Below are 12,354 nucleotides of genomic sequence, written 5' to 3' on the forward strand. Positions count from 1 at the left end.
CTTCCTCCAGCCTGGAAGTCTCCTTCTAGCATAGAAGGAGACACAAGACTTAGCTCTTAAGAGACTTGAGACTTAGCTCTTAACCAAGAGCTCGTTGGCCATGCAAAGATAGAAACCAGCCCCAGAAACGCCAAGAGATGGATAAGAGGGTGAGTTTTGAAGCTGACAGTCAGTAGCTTTATAACCGGCCCAGGAATATTTAGAAAACTGGGGACAACATTAAGGGAAACTTCAACAATGTGAAGAATCCAAGGATATAAACCATGGGGTAGGGGATGGGGGAGTATCCTCAGGCCTGTTTCTAGCATTTGCTGGGCCCCAGGGCAGGAGCCCAAATGGAGAGCCACCTACCATAGGTCCATCTATTTAAAAGTTATAAGTTAAGCAAACTGTGAAATGAAGTACATTTCATCCACTTACCTTAACAAATACTTCATAACGACCTGGAGGCTTGCTTCGAATTTGGAATACTAGGACTCCTTGGGGTGATCCTGGAAGTTTTTGGTGTCAGGAGAACCAGCCATCCTTGCCACTCAGCCACTGGCCCACATCCTCATGTCTGTTCCCACCTCCAGCTCTGTACCACCCCATGAGTGGGTCTCACATGAGTCTAGATAACCCAGCTCATGTATCCTAGCTCAGATCCCAACCCCCATGAACAACTGACATTTTCTTACCCCTTGAGCCTATGACTGAAAACATTACAGATGCATAATCGACCCATGGAAAAGACAGACCTGACAGAACCTGCAAGTAGGCTTGGAGCCATTTGGGCAGAAGACTAGGGGGGTCCATGGCCCCAGGAGCCTGATTAGGAAGGGGGCAGTGCATACAGTCCAAGTGCGATGAGCCCTTGTCCCCAAGGACTCTTCATGGAATGAGGAGGGTTATGGGCAAAAGGGGAAAAGCAGAGCCCACCCAAAGCACAAGCCCTAGAGGCAGTGCAGCAGCCACTGTCACCCTCAGGCATAAAGGGGAAGGCAGTGGTCACCAGAGCATCCTGAGAGTTGTTGCCAGTAGGGGTGCCCTGACAAAGGCCATGTCCTTCAGTAGCAGGGTACTACCACTGCCAGTCCCCATTTGCCAAGTTGGAAGATGAGCTGACAATGACCGCCCCCATGTCTCCTTCCTGCCTCTCTCTGGTCTGCCAGCATCTGCCATTGGCTGAACTCAACTGGAAACCAAAGGGCAAGAGAGCCCCAGTGCTACATTCAATGGAGCTCAGCCTCCTGGTCTCAGAGAGAGATGCAGAAGGGTGGAGAGTGGATTGAGAGGGCCAAGTAGAGGCTACACAGTGCACCTGCTGACCAGGCTCTTGAATCTTTGCCACTCCCTATGCTTGATCTCAAGTGTCTCTGGTTAAATCTCCTGCAGCTCCCACTCTGTCTGCTCTCCTGGCTTTAAGCCATCATCTGTTCCTAGAGTCTCCTGGTGTCAGCCTTGTGTGTCCTCCCACCCCTATCCCCTGCCCAAACAACCCACCCTATTCTTAGCATGGTCAGCTATCAAATTTCCAGCCCCAAACATACTACAGAATATGAGATGGGTAGCAGTTTGGTATTGAGACTGGAATAACGTTGGAACCATGATGAGCATGGAGAAATTACTGAAGGAAAGGAGAAACATCAAGGAAAGGAGGCCACTGTACTGACTATATGTGACTGTTCTTTGTTACACCCACATGGTCTTGTGAGCTGGAAGGAACCACGTTTTTCTCTTGCTCTCCTTACTAGTTCTGATTTTCATTAGCATTTTTTCTTTATCTTTTTGTTTGAGGGTCATCCTTTGTTTAATCTTCCTACAATTCTCTTAAGAGGGAAGTAGGACATAAATGTATGTAGTAAAGAGCAGGAAAGTGAAAAGTAATACAGCTCAAAACTTCTTAGTGGTCAGATGGCCGCCCACAGTAGAAACATCCAGATGCTTTATGAAATGCTGATTTCTGATCCACAATCTAGTCTTCTGGGCATCAGCCCTAAAGCAATTCTTGAGAATCACTGATGAACTGGTTAAGAGTACAGATCTTAAGAGTTATAGAGTAGCTATGAGATTTAGAGATGGTTTTGTCATCTGAGACTTATTTTCTCATCTATACAAAGAAAAAGTAGCAATACATATTCTATGGGCTTTCAGTAAGTAGCAAAAGGGATAATTTAGGTCGGAGGACTTAGCACAATGTTTGCCTGTCACCATTAGAGACAACTGTTTTGTTTTTACAACTGTTTTGTTTTTGCCCTGAGACTTTTGGGGATTGGCCTTTTGCTTAATTAAACTTAGGGAGAATCTCAAAGGCTTGCAAAGAACGAGCCCTCAACCCCCCCCACCCCCACCCCCCACCTCTGTGCTACTTTAGGAGTTTATTTGCCCATTAGATTTTCACCCATCACTAATGCAGCTCATCCCACTATACAGATGGCAAAAGTAAGGCAGAGAAGGCCATATTCCCTGAACCAGGGTCCTGTGATACTTGGGTGCTGAAGCTAAACAGAAAACTCTAAAACTCCAACTCTTGAGATTACATTTATTCCTAAACGATATTGCCACTGCTTTTACTCAGCTTGCACTGAGAACGCCTCCCACTTGGAAATTGTACCACCAGGTATTAGGACTATGTGCAAAGTCCATCAGTGAAAAAGGCCAAAACATAATAGAACACATTTGAAATAGCACAGGAAATACACATGTTCAGTTACAGAGGCTTTCAAAGTAAATGACTTGGCTACTTGAAGCAGAAAGTGAGATGATAAGCCAGGTGACATAGGGCATCTTTTCTAGATTTTTATTTCTTTTTCCCTTGGGTGCTCAGGGAAGACTGCCAGGGGTAGTTCTAGTGAATCTTCGGGAACAAATTATTTCCATCTAGGTAAAGGGAGAATTGGACTTTGCTGGCTCCCTTATTTTTTAAACCCCAGCTCTTTCCAAGAAAATACTTGAGGCAGCTAAAAACTCCTCTCACTCCAGTGTCTTAATTTTGAGTTGATTGGAAGAAGCTTGTACCTTCTCTTGCTGGGGACAGCCTTCCTCAGATGAAAAGGGACTTCAAAGTGAATCAAAGTGAAGTTTTAACAGTGTCACAGTCCCAGTTGTTTTATTGCAAAATCTGGAAAAATGCATGTCAGCACGCAGCATCAGCCATCCACTCACAGACTAAAAACCCAAGGAACAGGTTCGATTGAGCATGAAACACAGCTCCCTGGCTCCTAGCACCCTCATTACCCTTATCTCATGCACACAGTCCTGGGTTCCAGGCTCCAAAATGAAGATCCTCTCAGGAACCTTTTGCTTTGGGGGCTATTGCAACAGTCGTCAAGAAAAATCTCCTGGCTAGCCTACTTTCCAGTAGAAACGTCTAAGCCGGCTTTGCCTTTTCACAGAGCAAGCAGGCTTTTTAAATTTTTAAGCTCCAGAAGGCCTAGCTCCCCATACGGTGGTTCATGACTAAACAGGAGGTTGCAGAAAAGTAAGGAGTGAAATGTTGATTCTCCCAGGCCAAATCGGTGAATATTACAAGTGATGAGTTCATCAGATAACTTTCTGATGATCAGAAATACAAACATCTGTGCAGGGAGTCCTGGATTTTTCAGGGAAAGGGAGGTCCCATCTACTTCTACCAATAATTAAAACATATAAGGCTACCCAAACCGTGTCCACTGTGAACATTCCATGTTCTGTAAGAGGCTGGATATTGTGGCGGCTGTGTTCTCTACACTCATACATTCTCCACAACTGTATGCTAATCCAAAGGAATTCAGTATCCTGACTGTCAGCCCCCAAAAAGACCCACGTACACCGGGCGCAGTGGCTCATGCCTGTAATCCTAGCACTTTGGGAGGCAGAGGCGGGTGGATCACGAGGTCAGGAGATCGCGCCACTGCACTCCAGCCTGGGCGACAAGGTGGGTGGATCATGAGGTCAGGAGATCGAGACCATCCTGGCTAACATGGTGAAACCCCGTCTCTACTAAAAATACAAAAAATTAGCCGGGTGTGGTGGTGGGTGCCTGTAGTCCCAGCTACTCAGGAGGCTGAGGCAGGAGAATGGCGAGAACCCGGGAGGCGGAGCTTGCAGTGAGCTGAGATCACGCCACTGCACTCCAGGCTGGGCGACAGAACGAGACCCCATCTCAAAAAAAAAAAAGAAAAAAAAAAAAGACCCACACACATATAAAGGCTCTCTGGAAGATTGCTGATGTCATATTGTTACTGGAAAGGGGCTCCACATCCAGGCTTCAAGAGAGGGTTCTTGGACCTCATGCAAGAAAGAATTCAAGGCAAATCCCTAGACTAATGTGAAAGCAAGTTTATTAAGAAAGTAAAGCAAAAAAGAATGGCTACTCCATAGGCAGAGCAGCCCCAAGGGCTCTTGGTTCGCTATTTTATGGCTATTTCTTGATTACATGCTAAACAAAGGGTGGGTTATTCATAAGTTTTCCAGGAAAGGGGTGGGCAATTCCCAGAACTGAGGGTTCCTCCCATTTTTAGACCATATAGGGTAACTTCCTAATGTTGCCATGGTGTCTGTAAACTGTCATGGTGCTGATGGGAGTGTCTTTTAGCATGCTAATGCATTATAGTTAGTGTATAATGAGCAGTGAGGATGACCAGAGGTCACTTTCATTGCCATCTTGGTTTTGGTGGGTTTTGACCGGTTTCTTTACTGCATCCTGTTTTATCAGCAAGGTCTTGGTGACCTGTATCTTGTGCCAGCCTATCTCATCCTATTACTTAGAATGCCTAACCTCCTGGGAATGCAGCTCAGTAGGTCTCAGTCTCCCTTGACCCAACTCCTATTCAAGATGAAATTGCTCTGGTTCAAACACCTCTGATAATAGTTCCATGAATCTTTCTAGGCTAAGAAATTTTACTTGCTAATTGAAGTTCATTTGTCAGTAAATGCCAAGAGTTTCATGCACTGCCTCTCCCAGACAGAATTTGCATCTTAATAGGATATACACCTGATGATGCAGGTCAACAGAGATGGTAATGGGACAATGGGCTTCATTGTGAAAAAGCTGATATAAATAGCTTCCATCAGCATGCCAGTGTTCTAAATGCTTTGATGGGTATCACATCACCTAATTCTCACATAGCTCTTTTGAGTCAAATCCAGTTATCCAGTTTTACAGATAAGGAAACTGAGATATAGAGGGTTGAGTATTTCACCAAAGGCCACACAAACATTGATGCCTCTATTCAAACACAAGTTAGCATGGTTCTGGAGCCCACTTACTTAACCCCTGTACCACATGATGAGGTAAGAAAAAAAACACCAGGGCAAATAGAAATAAATGAAGACCAACCAAATGAAGACAGACAAAGGCTACTCACTCAGAGTTTGAAACTGCAAGGAAGGCAGGCACCATCTCTTGCTTTTTGGCAGAGACTCAAAAACTGGCAGAGGAGAGGGAAAGCTTTTCCACTCTAAGATAGAAAAAACAGGTGTCAGATGTGTCCTGATTGGAGGCTGTTGGAATAGGGAAGCCGCACAGGCTAACTAGAGGGGGTACTTCCTGGATGATTAGTTAGAGGTACTATATTTGGCTTTCACTCCTTCTCTGTTTCTCTGCTTTCTTCCTAAATGGGAAGCAGGGGAAAAAAATTAGGGAAGCTGTGAGTCATTGATCAAGCCCTAGCCATTTTATTCCAATTATGACAGGGGTTATGATTTGACTTCCTGGATAATAATACAAGACAGTAGTCTGACTTCCTCCCAGTGAGATGAGTCTGAGTTATGGATAGCTGGCTTCTCTAGATAGTGTGTTGGTCTCCTGGGCTGGACACTGCAGACTGTGGGCCAGAATTCTATTTTTATGTTAATATATGACCAGGCCACTATCAGTCTGTATTTTCAGTCTCTCAGGCAGAAGAGTCCTTTGGAATCATTCAGCTGCCCCTGTATGTTCAAAGGCATCCCCCTGGAGAAGAGTCCTCCCAGCTGATTGCAGATTCTTTTACTGGGTTCCAGCAGGTTTCTGAATTAGGTTGAAGACTTGGCTTCTAGCAAACAGATGTCTGTTGGGTCCCCTGGTGCTGATCTCTCCTATACTACTTAATATTTGCCTGGTGGCTGGGGGGCCAAGGGGTAGAGAAATGGTTGGTCTCATTCCTCATCATGCCCCCAGAGTAAACTTCAAAGATTGGCCAAGGTTACAGCTGCTAAAGAAGTGGAGAATGTTCTCTTTCCATTTCTCCGTCTAAGCTAAAAAAAAACCAAGTCTCAAAATTCCCTCCTAAGTGAGCTGAAGGTTAACCTACCTGGTCAACCTGCTTGATCCCATAGACGAGGTCCTTTACAGGAGCTAGCGACCTGCACAGAGGCCTGTCAACTTTAATTAAGCTAAAATAATTTTCTGTGTTTAAGAGGACCAGGAACATCACACAGAAACTCACATGTAAACAACAGAGCTGGCTGTGCACCAGCTCTGTGCACATTATGATAAAAGCAGTAGAATAGGCCGGGTGCGGTGGGTCACACCTGTAATCCCAGCACTTTGGGAGGTCAAGGTGGGTGGATCACCTGAGGTCAGGAGTTTGAGACCAGCCTGGGCAACATGGAGAAACCTCATCTCTTCTAAAAATACAAAAATTAGCTGGGTGTGTTGGCGGGCGCCTGTAGTCCCAGCTACTCGGGAGGCTGAAGCTGGAGAATCCTTGAACCTGTGCAGTGAGCCGAGATCATGCCACTGCACACCAGCCTGGGCAACAAGAGAGAAACTCCATTTCAACAACAACAACAACAACAAAAAAAAAAGCAGTAGACTATAATGCCACCTCTCCCGCTTCAGAGGGTCCTACAGTCTTCTGTGTCAGGTACCATCTTGCATTGACTCTGGAGGATGATAAACAAATTCAGCGCTAAGCATGCAGTGAGTCTTGCCTTGAGAAATGCATGCGCCCCTAATGAGATATGGCTGAAGCTGTGATTGTATTGCCTTTTTCTAACACGCAGTTAATATGAAAGTGCTTGCTTTGGGGGATCTGAATCAATTATGTCCCTAAAACAACTGAAGGCATATGTTCTAAAGATGTTAAAGGAGTAGAACACGGATTTAGAGGGATGCCAGCATTCCACCTATGAACGTTCTGTTGCAACAAATGCTGGCGACCAGTGTTGAAATTGGAATCTAATGTAAAATGAAACAGTGTCTCCCTTGGGCCACCAGGTGGGCACAAACAGAGAAGCAAATTCCCTGTTGGCCATCCAGGTGGAAGGCATGGAGTGGTTTGCCAAGGACTTTATCTTACTCCTCCTGGCAGGGAGCAATTGAAGACCAGAGAGAGTCACAGGAGAGCCGCTAGATTGGAGGAATATTTTGTCATGCACCACCCGGCAAGGGTAAGAGTGCATTTGGGTGAACCTGGGTTCTAGCCTCAGTTACTACTTAGAGAAGTGACTTTGAACAAACGGGTTTTCCCTCTACGCTTCAGTGGAAATAATACCTGCATATCTACATAGGTATTATATGTGATATTCTTGTATATATTTGTCTATAGCCATATACAAGTGTTTTCAAGTAAAAATATTCCATGTATAAAGCTATGAGTATACTACTACTAGTATTATCCATTAAAACAATGGCTGGATATAAGAAAAAGTGAGTGGAAGATTAAGAAACGAATAAGCCTAAAATTTTGTGAGACATCATTATTATCAAGAAACATTCTTACCACTGTTACCAACTTCCCAACACAGAGTATGGAGAGAGAGATAAGAGAGAATAGCATTTTCCTCCAGGAAGCCACAAATGTAACAGAGAAGGAAGAGTAAGAGATTGCTCACTGACAAGAACTGAATAGCCATCGAACAACCCTTCCAATAGCATATGTAAAATCACTCCCCAATTTGATATTCTATAGGCAAAATAAACTCAGTAGTCTTTCTGGGACCCTTGAAGGAATGTCTGGGTTTCTACATCTAAAAGAAAATATTTTGTCCAAAGTCGTCGTTAAGATTCTTAAGCCTGAAGTGCCTGAATTCCTAATCACTGTAATACACACCTCTCAGTGGGTTTTCTGTTTCCCTTTGATACACGCGTAGGACTGAGCAATCAGCCCACGCAACTCCTCGGCTCTTGTGGAACACTGACGAGGAAGACAAGGGACCACAATACAACCTGTAAGATTATGCTTTCTATTTTTAATGTAAAGATGCCCATTTTTACCTTAAAGTATTCTTTTGTGATTTATTTTGAAAGCAAGACATGCTCTGTGGGGATGCGTAGAGGCAGTTGTATGTATGTGTGCTGGTATGTTGTCAGGAAGCATAATTCACAACCCCACTCAGGTTCCAGCAGTTGCCCTGAGACATCAACATTCTATTTAACCTAGTATGGCTAGTAATCCCGTCACTGGATTAACTGGATTTCTGCCTACAATCAAAAGAAACCCAAACAAGGCCTGCTTCAAAAGAAATGACACCACGTACATTTCTCTAAGCAAGGAAAAGGATGTTTTAATGACAAAGATGCCCCTTACATTAACAGTCAGTTAATTACCTACCACATTATTCTGGAAAATGCAGCCACAAAGCCACAAATAAAATGGTGCTTTATTCCATTTCCTGACTTCTAATATTCTATCATAATATCTTATTGGGTTGCTATTATCCTCAGGATAAATATCTAAAATATCTGTACACACACGCACACTAAAATATACTATACACACACACACACACAAATCTTTTTATGTTAAGAAAGAGTTAACCTTCAAATAGGAGGAGATTATTTTTAAGAACAAAGAAGTTCAACACTTTTAGGGTGATCGAGGGAGCAAAGCCACTCAGAAATATTTTGCAGTGAACTGAAAAATAATAGCAGCAATGTGAGTTCTGGCAGAAGCAACCTTTAAATAAAGAGCATATCAAAATAAGGCCACGTCTATGCTTAAAAGCACCAAGACACGTGGGGATAGCTCCTCCTCAGAGGTGTTTAATTTTGGCTGTGTTCCTGGAGAAAGGGAACAATCAGGAGAGAGAGAACAGCCTTGTGCTAAACCCCTCAGGATATAGGGTGACACTGACAACAATCAGGAAAAGAAATCTGACAAGCACTTAAAAAAAATTATTCCTATCTAAAACACCTGGCACCAAGTAACCCATTCAAAAGAGCTTTAGAAGTGCTGAGGTTACATATCCCTCAGTTATCTGCAATCAACACTGAAACCCTGCCTGCCGATAACCATACTGTGGGTGTGATGTTAATTCACAGTGCAGGATAATGTGGCAGTCAGCACCAAATCATCTCTGTGTTGTTCATTAAACCCACCGAATTTTGATAAGGCATGTATAAATAGCCTCACAGATGCTTTTGTTCAGAGTTCAGGTTGATCTCCTTTTCCAAAAAAGCGGATTCTGATTTTGGTTAACTGGAACTAGTTAGTGCAGGTTTCCGGGAGACAGTTTTCATGGCCATTGGTGAGTTTAAGTCTGGGACAGTCAGGTAGATGAACCTTGTGTCTTTAACGTGTAAACCAACTGTATTATAAGTAAACTGGCTGTAACTGCTTTCCTGAGTCAAAGCACAGGCCACCTCTACTCTGCATGGACTTGTATTAAGGGTAATGGGCCAGCTCATTTGGACAATTACAGGTCATAATTACTCTCTGGTCAAGAGCACGATACTTTAGAATGGGTTTTATATGTTGTAGGTGAATTATTTTCATGACTTTTATCACAAAGGGACACTTGACACAATTCTCCCAAAAAAGTCAGGGAAAGGGAGAGACAAGTACCTGATAGACCTTTTTTTTTTTCTTTTTTTCCTGAATGATTCCTTAAAACTTCATATTCAGCCAGGTGCCATAGCTTATGCCTGTAATCCCAGCACTTTGAGAGACTGAGGCAGGAGGATCACCTGAGGTCTGGAGTTCAAGACCAGCCTGGGCACCATGGCGAAACCCCATCTCTACTAAAAATACAAAAATTAGCTGGGCATGGTGGCAGGCACCTGTGATCCCAACTCTTTGGGAGGATGAGGAAGGAGAATCGCTTGAACCTGGGAGGTGGAGGTTGCAGTGAGTCGAGATCACGCCACTGCACTCTATCCTGGGCAACAGAGTGAGACTCTGTCTTAAAAAAATTGATATTCAAGGAATCATCTATGAATAAAAATGATTGTGTAGGGAGCTGAGCATCTTGGGGAGACAACTGTTTTGAATCCTGGTCCTACCCAAATACTTGCCTATCGAGAAATATCCATGACAAATTCCTCACTATTGTGCCCAAGCTGCAGCCCCCACTAGCCAGCCACCTGACCCACAGTGCTGAATGCCTAATTCCCACATGACACAGTAATGGCCTTAATTGGTTCTACACCTGTCAGAAATATGTTTGAAACAACAGGATTTTATTTCCGCTGACTTTGCCTGTGACAGAGTGAACAAGTGATGAATGTTGGAATGCCTCTCAAACGGATAGCACAGGACATACAAAGCAAAGCGCACAAAAAGAATTTCTAAGCCTTATATCTCAGTGTTGCCTTAAGGTGTATTTAATCATTCTTACATAGTCCAGTTGCCTCCAAGATCACCAGGTGTCACCTACCCTCATGTGAGCCACTTGGTCTCTGTGGCAGCATCACCACTACCCATTCCCACCTCCACTAAATGTCACTGTCTTGTTCTTACAACACCAAAAAGATAGAGAGAGAGAGAGAGAGAGAGAGAGAGAGTGTGTGTGTGTGTGTGTGTATCTCAGCAATAAGCTTGTAAATGTCCATTTTTCTGAAGACTTGATTCATCAAATAGGTAAAAGTATCGGGCTGGTTTTTATTCTCTAACTTCCATTGCTGAGCAAGATTTGCTCTGTTCTGTATCAAACATCCATCATCCTACCTGCTGAGAGTGAATATTTTCCTTTGATGTGGAATATAAGCCCAATGCACAGATGAACACCATCATGTCATGTGGAGAGGGATGCCATTCATAAAAGGTGCGGCTCTTTTAAAATGATTTTTTAATTTCATGTTATTTGGTTACCTTTTTATGAGCTCAGCTTCTATAGAGAGACAAGGCAGCAAGTCAAAGGGGAAAGAGCCCTGAATTATCAGCCAGGGGCCATTGGTTTCAGTCCTGGCTCTGGCACTAATGAGGATGTGACCATGGACACATCGTTTAATCTTTCTGGGTCCCAGTTCCCTCGTCTCTTAAATCAAGGGGGTGCACCAGGGATACCCTGTGGTCCCTCCCAGCTCTACCAATCCTAAGTCATTCATTGTCAAGCTCCCAATTCATAATTACTACGGCTAGTATGCATTTTGTTGTTGTGTTGTTTCTTCCTGGAGGGCATTTGTCATAGTCTCAGCTTTAAATTCAACCTTATGCTCCCTAAACGCAAAGATACCCATACTGTGTAGAGGAGAATGAATCTAGAGAGATGGATCTTTAAGCTATTCTATAAGGGTTTAGTTTTTATTTTAATTATGACTATAGTCTAAATATCCTAACAGTAGGAATCATTTAGTATGTTTGACATTTTTGAACTCTGAAGACTCAAACTAGTTTACAGTTACAGGAGTCACAGCATTTTACAAAATTAAATAGAAAAAATCTTCCAAGGTAGATCAATAATTTTCCCTAGGCTGAGATTAGATCATGATTTTATGTTTTTGTTTTTTTTTTAGAAAATGCTTCAAGGTTTTCTTAATCTCTCTATTGAGCTTTGTTTTAAGTTATATAATAGTTGTCATAAATAAATGTGTATTTTATATCCCATAATTATTTTTCATAAGTATTTTGCCTTGGATTTTAAAAGAATGTTTAGGGTGAGAAGAATATGCTATATTTAATGATTGGTAGAGCAATAAATAGCAATGTGTGGCTAGCTCCTCTTGACCAACCCCAATGAGAAGGAGCCCTCATTCTAGACAAGGGTTAAATTATATTGAATATTAATTCAGTTATCGGTATCTGTAGTGAGGGTTAATAGTGGCTGCAAAGGGCCGATCAGACAGCAAAATCAAGTTTAGATTTCATCTCATGTAGCAGAAAGATCAGCTTTAAATCACAATTCTTTTTCTTGCTGACTCTGTGATCTTAGGCAGATTACTTCACCTCTCTGGTCCTCATGTTCTCATTTATGAAATGGAGAGACAAGGGTAGCTAGAGAAGATGTCTTTGTGGTAAACTAGTTTGCTTGGGCTACCATAACAAAATACCACAGGCTGGATGGCTTAAACCATAGAGATTAATTTCCTCACCATTCTGGAGGCAGGAAGTCTGAGACCAAGGTGTCAGTAGGGTTGGTTTCTTCTTTTTGTTGTTGTCTTTTTGAGACAGAGTCTTGCTCTGTCACCCAGGCTGGAGTGCAGTGGTGCAATCTTGGCTCACTGCAACCTCCGCCTCCTGTGTTCAAGCA

At 43.1% G+C, this 12,354-nt stretch overlaps 1 protein-coding gene and 1 long non-coding RNA gene across 2 annotated transcripts in view; one reads left to right on the forward strand and one right to left on the reverse strand.

Moving 5' to 3' along the window:
- Positions 1-6,418, reverse strand: part of LOC117974494 (uncharacterized) — a 58,208-nt gene extending 51,790 nt beyond the window's left edge. The window contains exon 1 of the long non-coding RNA XR_004664513.2: positions 5,328-6,418. This is a non-coding gene — a long non-coding RNA (uncharacterized LOC117974494). The remainder of the gene's footprint in view (positions 1-5,327) is intronic.
- CELF2 (CUGBP Elav-like family member 2) overlaps positions 1-12,354 on the forward strand; it is an 867,789-nt gene that overhangs the window by 75,408 nt on the left and 780,027 nt on the right. The window lies entirely within an intron of this gene.

This window comes from Pan paniscus, chromosome 8, assembly GCF_029289425.2.
Source record: "Pan paniscus chromosome 8, NHGRI_mPanPan1-v2.0_pri, whole genome shotgun sequence".
NCBI classification, from domain to species: Eukaryota; Metazoa; Chordata; class Mammalia; order Primates; family Hominidae; genus Pan; species Pan paniscus.